We start from the raw sequence: 17,859 nt of genomic DNA, 5'->3' as shown, positions 1-17,859 counted from the left end.
ATCAGTAAGTGGCTCGAAACAGCATATCCAGACACTCTGGGATGATGATGGCATTGAAACAGAGGATGACACGCGTAAAGCTGAAATACTAAACACCTTTTTCCAAAGCTGTTTCACAGAGGAAGACCGCACTGCAGTTCCTTCTCTAAATCCTCGCACAAACGAAAAAATGGCTGACATCGAAATAAGTGTCCAAGGAATAGAAAAGCAACTGGAATCACTCAACAGAGGAAAGTCCACTGGACCTGACGGGATACCAATTCGTTTCTACACAGAGTACGCGAAAGAACTTGCCCCCCTTCTGACAGCCGTGTACCGCAAGTCTCTAGAGGAACGGAAGGTTCCAAATGATTGGAAAAGAGCACAGGTAGTCCCAGTCTTCAAGAAGGGTCGTCGAGCAGATGCGCAAAACTATAGACCTATATCTCTGACGTCGATCTGTTGTAGAATTTTAGAACATGATTTTTGCTCGAGTATCATGTCGTTTTTGGAAACCCAGAATCTACTCTGTAGGAATCAACATGGATTCCGGAAACAGCGGTCGTGTGAGACCCAACTCGCTTTATTTGTTCATGAGACCCAGAAAATATTAGATACAGGCTCCCAGGTAGATGCTATTTTCCTTACTTCCGGAAGGCGTTCGATACAGTTCCGCACTGTCGCCTGATAAAGAAAGTAAGAGCCTACGGAATATCAGACCAGCTGTGTGGCTGGATTGAAGAGTTTTTAGCAAACAGAACACAGCATGTTGTTATCAATGGAGAGACGTCTACAGACGTTAAAGTAACCTCTGGCGTGCCACAGGGGAGTGTTATGGGACCATCGATTTTCACAATATATATAAATGACCTAGTAGATAGTGTCGGAAGTTCCATGCGGCTTTTCGCGAATGATGCTGTAGTATACAGAGAAGTTGCAGCATTAGAAAATTGTAGCGAAATGCAGGAAGATCTGCAGCGAATAGGTACTTGGTGCAGGGAGTGGCAACTGACCCTTAACATAGACAAATGTAATGTATTGCGAATATATAGAAAGAAGGATCCTTTATTGTATGATTATATGATAGCGGAACAAACACTGGTAGCAGTTACTTCTGTAAAATATCTGGGAGTATGCGTGCGGAACGATTTGAAGTGGAATGATCATATAAAATTAATTGTTGGTAAGGCGGGTACCAGGTTGAGATTCGTTGGGAGAGTCCTTAGAAAATGTAGTCCATCAACAAAGGAGGTGGCTTACAAAACACTCGTTCGACCTATACTTGAGTATTGCTCATCAGTGTGCGATCTGTACCAGATCGGGTTGACGGAGGAGATAGAGAAGATCCAAAGAAGAGCGGCGCGTTTCGTCACAGGGTTATTTCGTAACCGTGTTAGCGTTACGTTCTCGCTTCCCACGCCCGGGTTCCCGGGTTCGATTCCCGGCGGGGTCAGGGATTTTCTCTGCCTCGTGATGGCTGGGTGTTGTGTGATGTCCTTAGGTTAGTTAGGTTTAAGTAGTTCTAAGTTCTAGGCGACTGATGACCATAGATGTTAAGTCCCATAGTGCTCAGAGCCAATTGAACCATTTTTTTGATAGCGTTACGGAGATGTTTAGCAAACTCAAGTGGCAGACTCTGCAAGAGAGGCGCTCTGCATCGCGGTGTAGCTTGCTGTCCAGGTTTCGAGAGGGTGCGTTTCTGGATGAGGTATCGAATATATTGCTTCCCCCTACTTATACCTCCCGAGGAGATCACGAATGTAAAATTAGAGAGATTCGAGCGCGCACGGAGGCTTTCAGACAGTCGTTCTTCCGGCGAACCATACGCGACTGGAACAGAAAAGGGAGGTAATGACAGTGACACGTAAAGTGCCCTCCGCCACACACCGTTGGGTGGCTTGCGGAGTATAAATGTAGATGTAGACGTAGAAAAGGTTATACAGGATGGCTGCAGCAAGGAAAATATAAATAGACTGGTATTGGCGAAGAAAACGTTTTTACTAAAAGAGCTCCACTGCATATAATAATGGTATGAAACTGAGGAAAAAGCTCCTGAAAGTGTACCTCTGCAGTGCGTAAGAAAAATAGGACCGATTACATTCTCAGTATACATAAACGATTTATCAACAGGATCAGCACCACTATTACATTGTTCGCTGACGATGCTGTTACGTACACGAAAGTATCGTCACTGGGTGATCGTAAGACACTGCAGAAAGGATTTTCTAAATTTCCACTTGGTATAATGAAAGAGAGCTCTCTTCAGATAGGAACAAATGTGGAATAATATCGATGACAAAGAGAAAGAACGCGTACTATCCGATCACAAGATTAGTGATACCCAATTTGAGTGCATCACATGGTATAGGGATAACGGGGCAATACTACGGTAAGATACAGCACAGTCGCATGAAATCAGTACTAGCTTACGCGATCCGAAGAATTAAATTTGTTGAAATAGTTCTGGCAAAACGCAACAGATATGTAAATGAAATAACATGCAAAGTGCTTCTGCGTCCAATTTTAGGACATCGTTCCAATGTTCGTAGTCATAATCAAAAAAAGTATGACAACGGACATTGTACGAATTCAGATATGTACTTGTGGGATTGCAAGTGGTTGGTGTAGGCCATAATTCAGCGTGGCAGAAATACTTCGGGAAATTAAAAGGAAGTCCTTGGAAGAAAGATAATGCAATTATCGCGAAACGCTGTTTGGTAAATTGAGAGAATTTCTATTTGAGGTAGATAGTGCGATTATCACGTTGCTACCAATATCTCGCCTAGAGATCATGAGACACACAGACATTTTTCCCTCTTTCAATACACGGATGGGATAGGGAAGAAAATCGATTATATGAGGACGATGTACCTGCCTCCAGGCACTGTAGATACGCTTGCTTAGCACAGATGTACAGTCGTGGACAAAGCGAGCGAGACTCCTCGCCTTTTCGTTATGCTGATCCGCACACCTTTAAAGTCTGCTACACAGTATAACAGGAAAGACGACGAAGTGTTACCAACATACTATGCACAGGCGTGAAATTGACAAACTATCCGAACTTTGTCGGACTGTTTTCAATCATGTGTAAGACTATACGAGGGTTGGAACTTAAATAGTGGTAACTACACTCCTGGAAATGGAAAAAAGAACACATTGACACCGGTGTGTCAGACCCACCATACTTGCTCCGGACACTGCGAGAGGGCTGTACAAGCAATGATCACACGCACGGCACAGCGGACACACCAGGAACCGCGGTGTTGGCCGTCGAGTGGCGCTAGCTGCGCAGCATTTGTGCACCGCCGCCGTCAGTGTCAGCCAGTTTCCCGTGGCATACGGAGCTTCATCGCAGTCTTTAACACTGGTAGCATGCCGCGACAGCGTGGACGTGAACCGTATGTGCAGTTGACGGACTTTGAGCGAGGGCGTATAGTGGGCATGCGGGAGGCCGGGTGGACGTACCGCCGAATTGCTCAACACGTGGGGCGTGAGGTCTCCACATTACATCGATGTTGTCGCCAGTGGTCGGCGGAAGGTGCACGTGCCCGTCGACCTGGGACCGGACCGCAGCGACGCACGGATGCACGCCAAGACCGTAGGATCCTACGCAGTGCCGTAGGGGACCGCACCGCCACTTCCCAGCAAATTAGGGACACTGTTGCTCCTGGGGTATCGGCGAGGACCATTCGCAACCGTCGCCATGAAGCTGGGCTACGGTCCCGCACACCGTTAGGCCGTCTTCCGCTCACGCCCCAACATCGTGCAGCCCGCCTCCAGTGGTGTCGCGACAGGCGTGAATGGAGGGACGAATGGAGACATGTCGTCTTCAGCGATGAGATTCGCTTCTGCCTTGGTGCCAATGATGGTCGTATGCGTGTTTGGCGCCGTGCATGTGAGCGCCACAATCAGGACTGCATACGACCGAGGCACACAGGGCCAACACCCGGCATCATGGTGTGGGGAGCGATCTCCTACACTGGCCGTACACCACTGGTGATCGTCGAGGGGACACTGAATAGTGCACGGTACATGCAAACCGTCATCGAACCCATCGTTATACCATTCCTAGACCGGCAAGGGAACTTGCTGTTCCAACAGGACAATGCACGTCCGCATGTATCCCGTGCCACCCACCGTGCTCTAGAAGTTGTAAGTCAACTACCCTGGCCAGCAAGATCTCCGGATCTGTCCCCCATTGAGCATGTTTGGGACTGGATGAAGCGTCGTCTCACGCGGTCTGCACGTCCAGCACGAACGCTGGTCCAACTGAGGCGCCAGGTGGAAATGGCATGGCAAGCCGTTCCACAGGACTACATCCAGCATCTCTACGATCGTCTCCATGGGAGAATAGCAGCCTGCATTGCTGCGAAAGGTGGATATACACTGTACTAGTGCCGACATTGTGCATGCTCTGTTACCTGTGTCTATGTGCCTGTGGTTCTGTCAGTGTGATCATGTGATGTATCTGACCCCAGGAATGTGTCAATAAAGTTTCCCCTTCCTGGGACAATGAATTCACGGTGTTCTTATTTCAATTTCCAGGAGTGTATTTATTCACAACCGATACAAAAGAATTACGTGTTTGCATCTGTAACTGTCCTCCAAAGTAGTCACCAGCGTTGTGTAGAACCCCGTTGCCATCGATGTGGAAGGCGTAGTATACCGTTAGTAGAGCCTGGTCTGTTGATGGTGCGAATGTAGCCGTCAACTGCCTGTCGAATTTCTGCAACAGTTCTGAAGCGAAAGCCACGAAATGGTTCCTTCATCTTCGCAATCAAATCAAAGTCACAAGGACTTTGGATGGTACAGTATTTCCCAGATCCATCGACCGAACAGAGCAGCCACAGCTTGTGCTGTATGCGCCCGCGCATTGTCGTGCAAAATGATGGGTGGGTTGTGCAGAAAGTGTCGCCGTTTCTTTCTCAAAGCCGGTCTCAGGTGGAAAAACGAACAGTAATACTGTGCATTGACGGTCAGGCATGGAGGGACGTTATGTGTTAGGATAACACCTTCACAGTCGTACACGAGAATCACCATAACGTCAGACCGCTCCAGTCGCACCATCAGCAGAACAGGCACTGCTAACGGTATACTGCGCCTTCCACATCGATGGCAACGGGTTATACACAACGCTGGTGACTACTTTGAAGGACGGACAGTAACAGGTGCAAACATGTAACTGTTTTGTATCGGTTGTGAATAAATAGTTGCCACTATTTAAGTTCCAATCTTCGTATTAATGCTGATTGGTGTGTTAAATACAACACGTAAATATAAGATCTAAATGAAAGAAGAAACACTAATTAGTATGAAATGTACTAATAAAAATGAATTTCAGCTTATCGAGATAACACAACTGTTCTAGTAAGACAAAGTACCTCAGATCGTTACGAATTAGCAAAATATGCGCATTCGGCCGCGAAACGACTTGTGTCAACGTTCAGACCAGTCATAGTGGATTGCCTCTATTATCACCCCAGACATGAATAAGCCGGCAATTTCGCAATGAAAATGGCAAAATGATCTTCAGTTTCTGTTGCATAGAGCTGTCTGGACTCTAAAACATGAATTTTCTACCTTTATGTCACCGCTTATGTGACAATCATTCGGGATGTTTATCGAAATAACAAAATACTGTTATTAGCGAGTAAATTTAGTAGGATAATTCTGCACCACTCCAGGAAATAAACGGCTACATAGCTGTAAAACGTATTCTACAATGTTTCGAATTCTCCATTAGACTCGCCACAGCCAGAAGACGTTCATTAGCCGAAGTGTTTCTTAAGCTAGCTAGCAATGGTAATGCTCGCACTTCTAAAACGCGGTGTCATTAATACTATGATCTGAATTACCACGTGTGTAAGAAGATGGATTTTATTTGCATTCCTGTAAACATGATTTAGATCGAAAGTGTAGCTACGAGTAATATGCTGTTGTATCGACTGCAACTAGAACATTCCGAATAAAGAGTAGGGAGAATTATTTATGCGGACCTCATCTTCAGTAAATGTCATAGCTATTTTCGTTGTTAGGATTTCGTCACCTAAATCGGTAAAAATTGAACCCTACTAGTCTTACTTTCTTCACCGTGTATCTGGTGCCCTGTGGATGTCAATATGAAACTCTTGTAGAATTTCATACTTGTTACTGCCTTCCTTTTTCCACTTCTGTCAATAACTGAATTGACTTATGTGTGGCACTGAATGATTTTTAACTGAATTTCGTTATGAATCTTCACGCATTGCTAAATTTGCACACTTTCATGGTAGGTCAGCAAAGGCAATCCACTATGACTGGTCTGAACGTTGACACAAATCGTTTCGCGGCCGAATGCGCATATTTTGCTAATTCGTAACGATCTGAGGTACTTTGTCTAACTAGAACAGTTGTGTTATCTCGATAAGCTGAAATTCATGTTTATTAGTACAGTTCATACTAATTAGCGTTTCTTCTTTCATTTATATCTTATATTTACGTGTTGTGTTTAACACACTAATCAGCATTAATATAGTCTTAAACATGAGTGAAAACAGTCTGACTAAGTTCGGATTGTTTGTCAATTTCACGCCTGTGTATAGTATGTTGGTAGAACTTCGTCGCCTTGCTTGTTATGCTGTGTAGCAGACTTAAAAGCTGTGCGGATCAGCATAACGAAAAGGCGAGGGGTCTCGCTCGTTTTGTCCACGACTGTACATGTAGATGAAAATCCAAAAGGTAAATTCTAATCTCCATTACACGGATATCGTATTTTCCAACACACGAGTCAACGACAATAATAGTATTGGCTTTCTGTAAATCATTATAGTCATGGATGTTTCCGGTTTATATTGCACGAACTTGTCAGTTAATTCTTAGGTGGCTTCTTAGAAGTCTATTACTTATAAATTTTAAGTAGTGATCTTTATTACTTTTTCCTTTCACAGGAGCTCTTTGAAGAACTCTTGATGTCAAGTTGCACTACAATTTCCTGGCGTTGCTATCCTTATTCACTGAAGTTTCAGAAAAGTTCTGGTTTTCTCACACTCTCCGGTAAACGAGTTCGACGATTTACTACTGTAGCGAGCAGGATCCTGCGAGGAGGTGCGGCTTTAACCCAGTCTTTGCAAACAGCTAACTCTGGCCGTCATCCATAGCAAATAGATTCTATACCTGCGAAGCTTCTAGGGATCCACAAACTGGGGAGTCAGTGACTTTTATTTCAAAAATTTCTTTACTTGCACAGTACCAGAAACTGTTAGTGCGAGCCCCAAGAGAGGGTTTGTCAAATTTGTTCCGGTGTCAGTTTTCTAGAGCATGTTCGGCTAAAGTGGAGACTTTGGATTAGCGCAGAGGCCTCTCCCGCTCCTTCCTGCGTTGTTCTGTAGGCACACTGCTTGATCAACGTAGATACGTTGTAGGTCCCAAGTGTCCTACGACCTGTCGCATCTTTAGCTGGTCTGGATAATTTCCATATTTTTGGTGGACGCCTGAAGATCGATTAGATTTTGTGTCTTTTCAACACAGACACGGAGAGACATAGTGGCAAAAAAGCCAGTTTCCTTTACTGTTCCTCGTCGGTGGTCTTATCGTGATTCTTGCTGTAGGTCACTCCCTTTACTTGGTAATTGTTGTAGCAACTGTTCTTGATGACACTGCGTAGGTGGCTCAGCTCGTGGTGCAGGTTAACAGCATCTGATACCGCTCTTGTAAAAATGTTTGCAATACAGTGCGCTTCCGTGCAGTATCATCCCAACACCCTCAGTAGGATCCACCGATCGTGGGGTTCAAGTGGACGAATCGAATGCGGAGTCAACGTATGCCCATGTATGGGATGCCATGAATACGAGTGACGTCACAACCGTTAGCTGGAGCTTATCAGCAGTCATTCCCCTTCACAATGGCCGATGGATCGTGGTATTTTAACCACTTAAACTGGCAGAAAGCCTGTTGTTGAGACTGCTATTACGGTATTTTTTTTCTCTCTGCCTACATTTCGTTCAGATGACGTGACGAATGTAGTGCGTGTACCTCACAGCAACTGTTAACGTAATTTAGCAATATATGGTTCTTTTAATCTTTGGTAGCTTTGATCTTTGTCGTAGATATTAACAAGTGACATGTCTCTACTTCAGCACTCGGAGCTATGAAAAAGTTACAAGTATTGAAGATACCGAAGGCTACGCACCTCTTGTGTGCTAGCACTTGTCCAGAATCTTTTTTCTGCGGCGTGAATTGTTTGATAAATATTATGGTTGGTATATGTACATAGTATGTCTGTCCTATATAGCTTCTACCACTCTTGGCCATAGTATTGCAGACAAACTGGTCTTTTGGAAAATTATCTCCACTACTTCTCATAAATTCAGTATTTTATTCATTTCATTTAGGGAAGTGAACTAAGATTGAGGATTTACTAGGAAAACGATCAAAATTTTCATAAATGAAAATGTTGTCGCTAGCATTAGGAAAACGGTTCACTGCATTTGTTTAGGAAAATAACGGAACTCCAACTCAGAAATTACGAGAATGTATTCTACGCAACACTGAACTGACCAGCTTGATAATAACATACAAAAGGCACCTCTCAACAGTGCTTACTTTCAAAGTTTCCACGCGTTTCGAGCGTTTCCGTTAAACTTTTGTGTATAGTACACAGTGCTGTTGCAATTTCGTTGGGATAACTAGAGGCATCTTGCTTCAAAATAAATTTCTCATTTGGCACTAAAACATCGAAAAACAGTGTTTAGTGTGCAATTTGATTAAGATCCCATACTTAACGCCATTTTTGCCCCTTGGGGGGCTATTGTTGCTTTCATGAATATGAAATTTTGGACTTGAGTGTAGCATTTACAATTAGTAACAAATGATCAAAACATCCAGGCACAGATATGTAAGTAGAATACATTATAATCGTTTCATCTTCAGAAAGATATCTATTTTGAACCGCACATTCACAAAACCCATTCTACACAGTTAACAGCCTTTCATTATGTATTGCAATTACAAAAAAACAACAATATGCTAGTTGATTTAATAATTATCTCAGGGCCACTTTCTTAGGTTTATTTACGATCTTGAGATAAAATAATGGCATATTGGCAGACAGACTTTCCCTGACGTAATGTCATTATCAGATGATGTGTGGTGGTGAACTGACTTTGATAGATGCTTGATGTGATGTAGACAGGTTGGCAGCTTTTCTGCTTGGCAGGCGTGAAGGTGGTGGCTGTGGCTTATGATGCGGCTGTGGCTGGACTGAAGTGGGCCAGATATGATTTTCACTTAGAGCCGTTGTGTTCAGAACAAAGCTACTGAGTGAGTTCACATGTGGTGTTCCACACTGGAACACTTCCCCCGCCTACTGACAAATTTGATATGAACTGTCCATGCATCTGATTCGTCAGTTCAGAGTCTTCGTCTAACCAGTCGAATTATTGCTCAGCAACTTTTCTTGTTATTGTTGGATGCCCTCTGTTTCCATGCTAAAGGAAACATATGCTCCCCTAGAAAATCAATCCTGAAAATTCTAGGGTAATTACTAGGTAGTTTCTCTAACTCTGCCAATCTGTGTCGTGTTGAGTCACCAGTTGGCTGTGTCCCTCCATTGTATGGGGCAACAACAACGGTCGAGTTGGATCCCTTTGACCCATACCAACAATGGAGCCCAGCAAGGTGCCTACAGCGTTACTGTCTAATGATACCCTTTCCTCTGCTTTTCCTATCTGTGACCACAGGCGACTTATGATCTCCATTGGCTGTCACGTTACCAGAAAGTACTTTTATTAATTCGGTCACCATTCAGTGTAATACAGTGTGTTCCAAGCCTGTAGGCTTAACGTTGTACATACAACTGAACATCCTAAGCTATTTTGAGAACATAATTAATTTTTGAAGAAGAAGAGATGGTTCAAATGGCTCTGAGAACTATGGGACTTAACATTTGAGGTCATCAGTCCCCTAGAACTTAGAACTACTTAAACCTAACTAACCTAAGGACATCACACACATTCATGCCCGAGGCAGGATTTGAACCTGCGACCGTAGCGGTCGCGCGGTTCCAGACTGAAGCGCCTAGGACCGCTCGGCCACACCGGCCGGCGACGAAGAGATGACGACGGGAATTATTACATGAATTCGAATGGTAATCTGAGGAACTTATTATGGGTGACAGGTCTTAGTTTTATTACTCACGCAGTTTCACGTGGAATCTAAACCATTTTCAACCTGGCGTTTTCGCTCTTTCAGAACACTACCAAAGGTGAAAGTTTCCAGAAAAAAAATCCTGACACGTGGTTTTGGACTTCTAATCTTTAGATTAGTGATATGATACTTATTCAATAAGCCAAAACGATACATGATTAAATGTTTTCAATTAAATCACCCAATTTATGTTGATGAGTGTCCATATACGAAACGTTTTGCCGAAATATTTATTGTGAAAATATTTGTAGTGACTATGTAAGTCTGCAAACCTCCTGATGAAACTGAAATGTAGATACCTAATAAAATTTGCTATTCTAGCCCAGCCAACGGTTTTGCCGCAGTGGTAACATCGGTTCGCGTCAGATCACCCAAAATTAAGCGCCGTCGGGCTAGGCTAGCACTTGGATGGGTGACCTTCGAGGTCTACCGGGTGCTGTTGGCAAGTGAGGTGCACGCAGCCCTTGTGAGGTCAATTGAGGAGCTACCTGACTGAGAATTAGCGGCTCCGGTCTCGAAAACTGACAAGGGCAGGGAGACCGGTGTGCTGGCCACATGCCCTTCTGTATCTGCATCCAGTGACGCCTGTCGGCTGACGATGCCATGGCGGTCGGTCGGTTCTGTTGAGCCTTCCGAGGCCTGCTTGAGTGGAGTTAATTCAAGCCCAGGTTTCTTACTTGTGTCTCACGTCAAGGTCAGGCACAGGGTCCTCTAGCATAGCCAAGATGCTCAGCAATCGTTAGAATCCTCTACAAGTGTCGTCTCCGAGTGCGACTTTTAAAAGTGTGCAGAGAAATCATGTATAGGGGACCTGAAGGTAGCACATGCGCAAATTTATGGGCATTTCCATCAGCGATTTATTTACGAAAACCCATTTAATTATTTAGATTTAACAGTGTCGCAGCGATATGTGTTTTTGGTTGCAGACATATCTCGTCGAGAAAAACGAGAAATTACGATATCGTTTCAGCCCACGATCGACAGTTCATTTTATAAATCGTATGTTTTGACCCTTTTAGTTCTCATCGTCTCCGAGTGCGACTTTTAAAAGTGGGCAAGGGATGATTGTAGCCAGTATATCACTTGCAAGATAACTTGGTACCTGTGCAGAAACACCTTCTCAGCGGTGGCCGAGTTAGGTACAACATAGGATGAAGAACTACTTACAAATAACTTAGAATATGTAGTAAGGATCTCGAGTGAGTCGGAGAGAATTAGGAGGACACAGCGGAACCGGTTTACGCAGGAGAGAAGGAACTCGGAAAAAATGTCGCGAGAAAATGAAGACACAATTGACAAAATAATTTTGATTAAGAAAGAAGAAGATGATTATTTTACGGTGGCTGTTGCTAGCGCCAGCATCACAGTGCAGTGATGAAATATGTGAGTTAATTTAATTCCAAATTATCAGTCATATAATTAAATTTTATTATACTTCCGTGTTCATTTTGATGAAACGTGTCTGAAAACATAAAAGCGCTAATATACTCCTAAATTTAAACAAATAAACGTGTTTCGTAAACAGCTACACTACGTTTTTAGACCCTTCGACAACCAATATCCCAGTCACCCCCTGTTAGTTGTAATAAAATACCTAACATATTCAACGGGAAACAGGAAAATGTTAATGGAGTACTATGATCTAAAAGAAATTAACAGACGTTAGATCTATCTGTACTTTGGTGCCATTTGAGAGATAAACTGCCTCATGGCACAACTGGTTATTGACCGGTTAGAATAATTATGAAACTAAGTGGAGAAAGTCAATATTTCAATAGATACAAATGCAGTTGCTGAAGATGGATAAAATACTAACTTTACGCAGTGCAGCGGCAGTGGTGAGCACTGGATAGTTTAGGATCCATTACTTCATTTTATTCAGTCTCACCAAAAGAGACACGTCCTCCTACATAGCTCACAACAGTGATCACTTAAAGGTGATTTGTAGCCTATATACGATGACATTACTCCTAAGTAACTTCAGGTGAACCGTACCACAAAATACGTTACAGTGTCTTCCTTAAGTAAATCGTGTTTCTATGCGAGAAGGTGATATCTTTTCAATCTCCGAAATGTAGTCAGTGCGTTATACTCCATCCTCCCCTCCTGGTTTCTTTTTTTTTATGACAGTAATACGTCACACTGGTGTACAATCTTCTACCATATTCTGTCAAAGTGTCGGTTTCTTGCAACGTCTCGTATAACATAAATCAGCAGGCACTGGCAAAGCGAGTATTATTCAGTATAATTAATTTTCTTCCGCACATCTTGGCAGTTTGCGTTGGGAATAATACAAAGAGAACATTATCATGCTATGGCATGCGAGTCAGTGATCCGTTCGTCATTTCTTATTTTGCTGCCTAGGTAGAAGAATTCCTTAACTTCATCTACTTCGCGACCATCAATCCTAATGGTAAGTTTCTGGCTGTTCTCATTTCTGATACTTCTCATTACTTTAGTCTTTCTTCGATTTACTCTCAATCCATATTCTATACGTATTAGACTGTTCAATCCATTAAGCAGATCCTGTAATTCTTCTTCACTTTCACTCAGGATAGCAATACCATCAGGGAATCGTATCATTAATATCTTTTCACCTTGAATTTTGATTCCACTCCTGAACCTTTCTTTTATTTCCATCATTACTTCTGCGATGCACAGATTGAACGGTAGGGCGAAAGACTACATCCCTGTCTTACACCCTTTTTATTCCGAACACTTTGTTCCTGATCGCCTTCTCTTATTATCCCCTCTATGCTCTTATACATATTCATCTTGGGTACTAATAACCGCTTCAGCTGTATTTTGTTTCTTTATTACTGTACCACTAGCGGTTTCGTGGCTTTAAAGCCATATTTTCAGGTACCAGGAAACTGGTAGTGGTACAGAAATAAAATGCCAAAATACAGCTGAAGCGGTTACTAATATCCAAGATGAATACTCAGCTGTCGTTGCGCCACCTACAAGGTTGTCTGTTTGTACATATTGTACATTAACCGTCTCTCCCTATAGCTTACCCCTATTATTCTCAGAATTTCGAACATCTTGCATCCTTTTACATTGTCAAATGCTTTTTCCAGGTCGACAAATCCTATTAAAGTGTCTTGATTTTTCTTTAGTGTTCCTTCCATTATCAACCGCATTGTTAGAATTGCTTCTCTGGTGCCTTTACCTTTCCTAAAGCCAGACTGATCGCCATCTAACACACACTCAATTTTCTTTTCCATTCTTCTGTATATTATTCTTGTAAGCATCTTGGATGCATGAGCTGCTAGGCTGACTATGCGATAATTCTCGCACTTGTCAGGTCTTGCAGTCTTCGGAATTGTGTGGATGATTTTTTCCGAAAGTCAGATGGTATGTCGCGAGACACATACATTCTACACACCAATGTGAGTAGTCGTTTTGTTGCCACTTCCTCCAATGATTTTAGGAATTCTGATCTGTCCCTTCTGCTTTATTTGATCTTAAGTCCTCCACAGCTCTCTTAAATTCTGAGACGCATTTGACATTTCGTAACAGGTAGGAGGAAGAAGGAACAAATAATCTGGTCCAGGACCCGAATGAAAGATCGCAACATTGTCCCAAAGGCTCACTAACAAGTTTGGAGCTGACTTTTTACTTATTACAAAGGAGGTAAAATACATTAGAGATGGACCATTTGACCATGCGATGTAAACGAGAGATTGGGACTATTAATATTTTCTTTGATTTAATAAAAGCATTTGATTGTATCGAACGTCCTATATTTTTGCATAAGTTGGAATACTAGAGGGAATGTCAACAGTGATTCATTTCATGTCTGGAAAGTAGGAAGCAGAATATTGTCCTCCAGTCAACTAGGGGGGAAGATGTCTGAATCCGACGGCGGCCAAGTGAAGTCAGAGGGTGCCACAGGCATGTGCTCTTGGTCCATTGCTTTGCTTGATATATATCAACGACCTCGTTGCCCCACATAATGCCACCCCAAAACAGCAGGGAACCTCCAACTTGCTGCACTCGCTGGACAGTGTGACTAAGGCGTTCAGTCTGATCGTGTTGCCTCCAAACACGTCTCCGACTATTGTCTGGTTGAAAGCATATGCTTCATGGAGCCTATTGTGCACAGTTTGAGTCGTAACAAGGCGTTGTGTGGCTGCACGAAAAACATTATTCAAGATGGTGGCGTCGCTGTCTGGGTTCCTCCGAGCCATAATCCGTAGGTAGCGGACATGCAGTGCAGTAGTAGCCCTTGGGCGACCTTGGCGAGGCATGTCTTCGACTGTTTCTGTCTCCTCCATGCCCGAACAACGTCGCTTTGGTTCACTCCGAGACGCCTGGACATTTCGCTTGTTGAAAGCCCTTCCTAGGCCGAAGTAACAATGCGGACGCGATCGAACCACGGTATTGACCGTCTAGGCATGGTTGAACTACAGACAACACGAGCCGTGTACCTCTTTCCTGGTGGAATGAATGGAACTGATTGGCTATCAGACCCCCTCCGTCGAATAGACGCTGTTCATGCATGGTTGTTTACATCTTTGGGCGGATTTAGTGACATCTCTGAACAGTCAAAGGGACTGCCTGTGATACAATATTCACAGTCACAGCCAACGTCTATCTTCAGGAGTTCTGGGAACTGGGGTGATGCAAAACATTTTTGATGCGTGTATTTCTCTTGGAAACTGCTACAAGTGTTATTGTACGTCGCTTTCGGAAATCAGATTACCACTTAACTGCAACAAAGCGCAAACCATACCGTTGCCGACCCGAAACTCTTATCAGGCTGAAATTTTATCGTCCCAAGGCCGTGAAGACGACCGTTTCAAATTCGCAGGACTGGGGCTAGATGGAAAAAAAAATTGGAGGTATTACAGTATCACATTCAAGATGCTGCTGTCTCAGTTCGCGAACTTCGTGTAGGCAGTGTTCGAACGTACGTTACATCGCAAGATTTGTTGTTGACAACACTGATTCATTCAGAAGAAGCTATAAAATTCATACTATGAAGAGTAATAACACGCACTTGGATAATCGTTCCATAAGCATTGTTCAGACACATGTTCACTGCTGACTGAAAGAATTCCTTGTGACACGGTCCTTCTAGTCTGTACAGGACTTCCTCGCAGTATTTCACACATTTTCTTCATAATGTGTTATTTATTCGTAGACTCTCTGTTGTTTGTGTATTCCATTAACGCTTTGACTCTTTGTTTATGAATTTTCTTATAATCATTCTGTAACTATGAACTGACTCGTTCCATGACCAAGTAACCTTGGCTTGCACAGTCACAAGTAATCACGTAAATAAATAAATAAAATAATCTTGTCACACGATAAAAACCGAATTTTTCTAGAGTTCTAGTTGACACAATGAAGTCGACAAGTTTATAAATAAATAATTTTGACAGTCGAAAGCGACAATGCTGTCTCAAAATTTTGTAAAACAAAAATTTGGTTTTAGATCATAGACAACTTGGTTTATTGTAGATTTCCTAACGTAAGGTGGTGCAGGTTCTTACGTGTTCTTTCTGAGACAAAACCAAGGTGCCAAATGCTGGTGTAGCGTCTAGCTGATGCCTCTACTATAGGTGGCGAAAGAAGATCCCTGACAGCTGCAGTGAGTCTGGCGCTGCTGCTTCGCGCTCCTGCCTCAAGCAATCACGTAATGCGATTTTGTACGCCTTTCTATGACAACAGCTCACTGTTGCCGCAGCTTTGTTTCGCCTGCAGCCGTTTGTGGTTCGCAATTAGAAGCTGACAACAGCGCGACTACCTGTCAGGGTCCTTCTTTCGCCGACTATACTATAGCGCCACTGCCTGTCCTTACCTGAAAGCCTCCGCGTTTTCGCCCAGGGACGAGCGTACCAGCGAACTCTGGGCACTCGCACTGGAAACAGCTGACTGTCTGGCGGCGAAGAGGCTCGCGCCTCATACCCTGCGGGGGCGGACGGTCCCCTCCCGGTGCTTCTCCCTCCCACACGGGGAGGCTGCCAAGAAAAACCACGGTGCAGCGCTGGCGGCCGGCGACTGACGTCTCGGGCCGGGAACTTCCCAGGAGCAACAGCCGCCCCTGGCGGTGGTATCTGCCTTGCCCACAGCCGCCTGTCGCCGCCTCGGCGTTTCCGCAGCTGCGCACATTCTTCACCGGCAAACGGGCGCGGGCGCCGTCGCAGTTTTTAACAGATTAGTCGTCTTTTCGTTTGGAGGGTCGACTTGTCCTGCGACTTGACCAGCAGCAAGGCTCGTCAGTGGCTTCTCTTATTCCTCTATGCTTGGCCCTGTGTGAATTGAATCTCTTAGTAAAATATAAAATTTGGCTACAGCGTATAAAATTCGCGATAAAAGCGCAAGTCACACGACGCATTTCGAAAGCAGGCTCTCATCTTCAGGTGAAATATATAAGAACTCACCCCCATTCTAACAGCAGTTTATCGTAGATGGTTGGAGCAACGAAAGGTACCTAGCGATGGAAAAAAAGCACAGGTCATGCCCTTTCTCAAGAAGGGTCGTAGGACACAGACACGTAGTTACAGGCATGTATCGTTGATGTCAGCCTGTTGTACAATTGTGGAACATATTTTATGCGTTCTGGAGAACGAAAATCTCCTTTACAAAAATCAACATGGATTCCGTAAACAGAGGTCCTGCGAAACTGAGCTCGCTCTGTTCTTGCTTGAGGTCCGTAGCGCTGTATACAATTGCACTGAGGCTGATCCCATGTTCTTTGACTTCACGAAGGGATTTGACACAGTCGCGCACTGCTGTTTAGTGACAAAAATACAAGCGCACTGAATGTCGGACCAGATTTCAGAGTGGATCCAAGGCTTCCTTGCAAACAGAACTTAACACGTTACACTTAATGCAACAAAATCGACATTTGTATCGACAAATGCAAAGCTAGTTTCCGGAGTACCTTAAGGATGTGTTACTATTGTCACTACTGGCCATTAAAATTGCTACACCAAGAAGAAATGCAGGTGATAAACGGGTATTCATTGAACAAATATATTATACTAGAACTGACATGTGATTACATTTTCCCGCAATTTGGATGCATAGATCCTGAGAAATCAGTACCCAGAACAACCACCTCTGGCCGTAATAACGGGCCTTGATACGCCTGGGCATTGAGTCAAACAGAGCTTGGATGGTGTGTACAGGTGCAGCTGCCCATGTAGCTTCAACACGATATCACAGTTCATCAAGAGTAGTGGCTGGCGTATTGTGACGGGCCAGTTGCTCGGCCACCATTGACCAGACGTTTTCAGTTGGTGAGAGATCTGGAGAATGTGCTGGCCAGGGCCGCAGTCGAACATTTTCTGTATCCAGAAAGGCCCGTAGAGGCCTGCAATAAGCGGTCGTGCATTATCCTGCTGAAATGTAGGGTTTCGCAGGGATCGAATGAAGAGTAAAGCCACGGGTCGTAACACATCTGAAATGTAACGTCCACTGTTCAAAGTGCGGTCAGTGCGAACAAGAGGTGACCGAGATGTGTAACCAATGGCACCCCATACCATCACGCATGGTGATACACCAGTATGGCGATGACGAATACACGCTTCCAGTGTGCGTTCACCGTGATGTCGCGGAACACGAATGCGACCATCACGATGCTGTAAACAGAACCTGCATTCATCCGAAAAAATGGCGTTTTGCCATTCGTACACCCAGGTTCGTCGTTGAGTACACCATCGCAGGCGCTCCTGTCTGTGATGC

General features: G+C 44.0%; 1 protein-coding gene across 1 annotated transcript in view; it reads right to left on the bottom strand.

Moving 5' to 3' along the window:
* Positions 1-16,097, bottom strand: part of LOC126259460 (golgin subfamily A member 6-like protein 22) — a 426,680-nt gene extending 410,583 nt beyond the window's left edge. The window contains exon 1 of the mRNA XM_049956315.1: positions 15,971-16,097. The gene's annotated coding sequence lies outside the window, so the exon portion shown is untranslated. The remainder of the gene's footprint in view (positions 1-15,970) is intronic.
* Positions 16,098-17,859: the final 1,762 nt, after the last annotated feature.

Source organism: Schistocerca nitens, chromosome 1, assembly GCF_023898315.1.
Source record: "Schistocerca nitens isolate TAMUIC-IGC-003100 chromosome 1, iqSchNite1.1, whole genome shotgun sequence".
In the NCBI taxonomy this organism is placed as follows: domain Eukaryota; kingdom Metazoa; phylum Arthropoda; class Insecta; order Orthoptera; family Acrididae; genus Schistocerca; species Schistocerca nitens.
The sequence above is the reverse complement of the archived record's forward strand: the minus strand, read 5'-3'. Positions and strand labels throughout refer to the sequence as shown.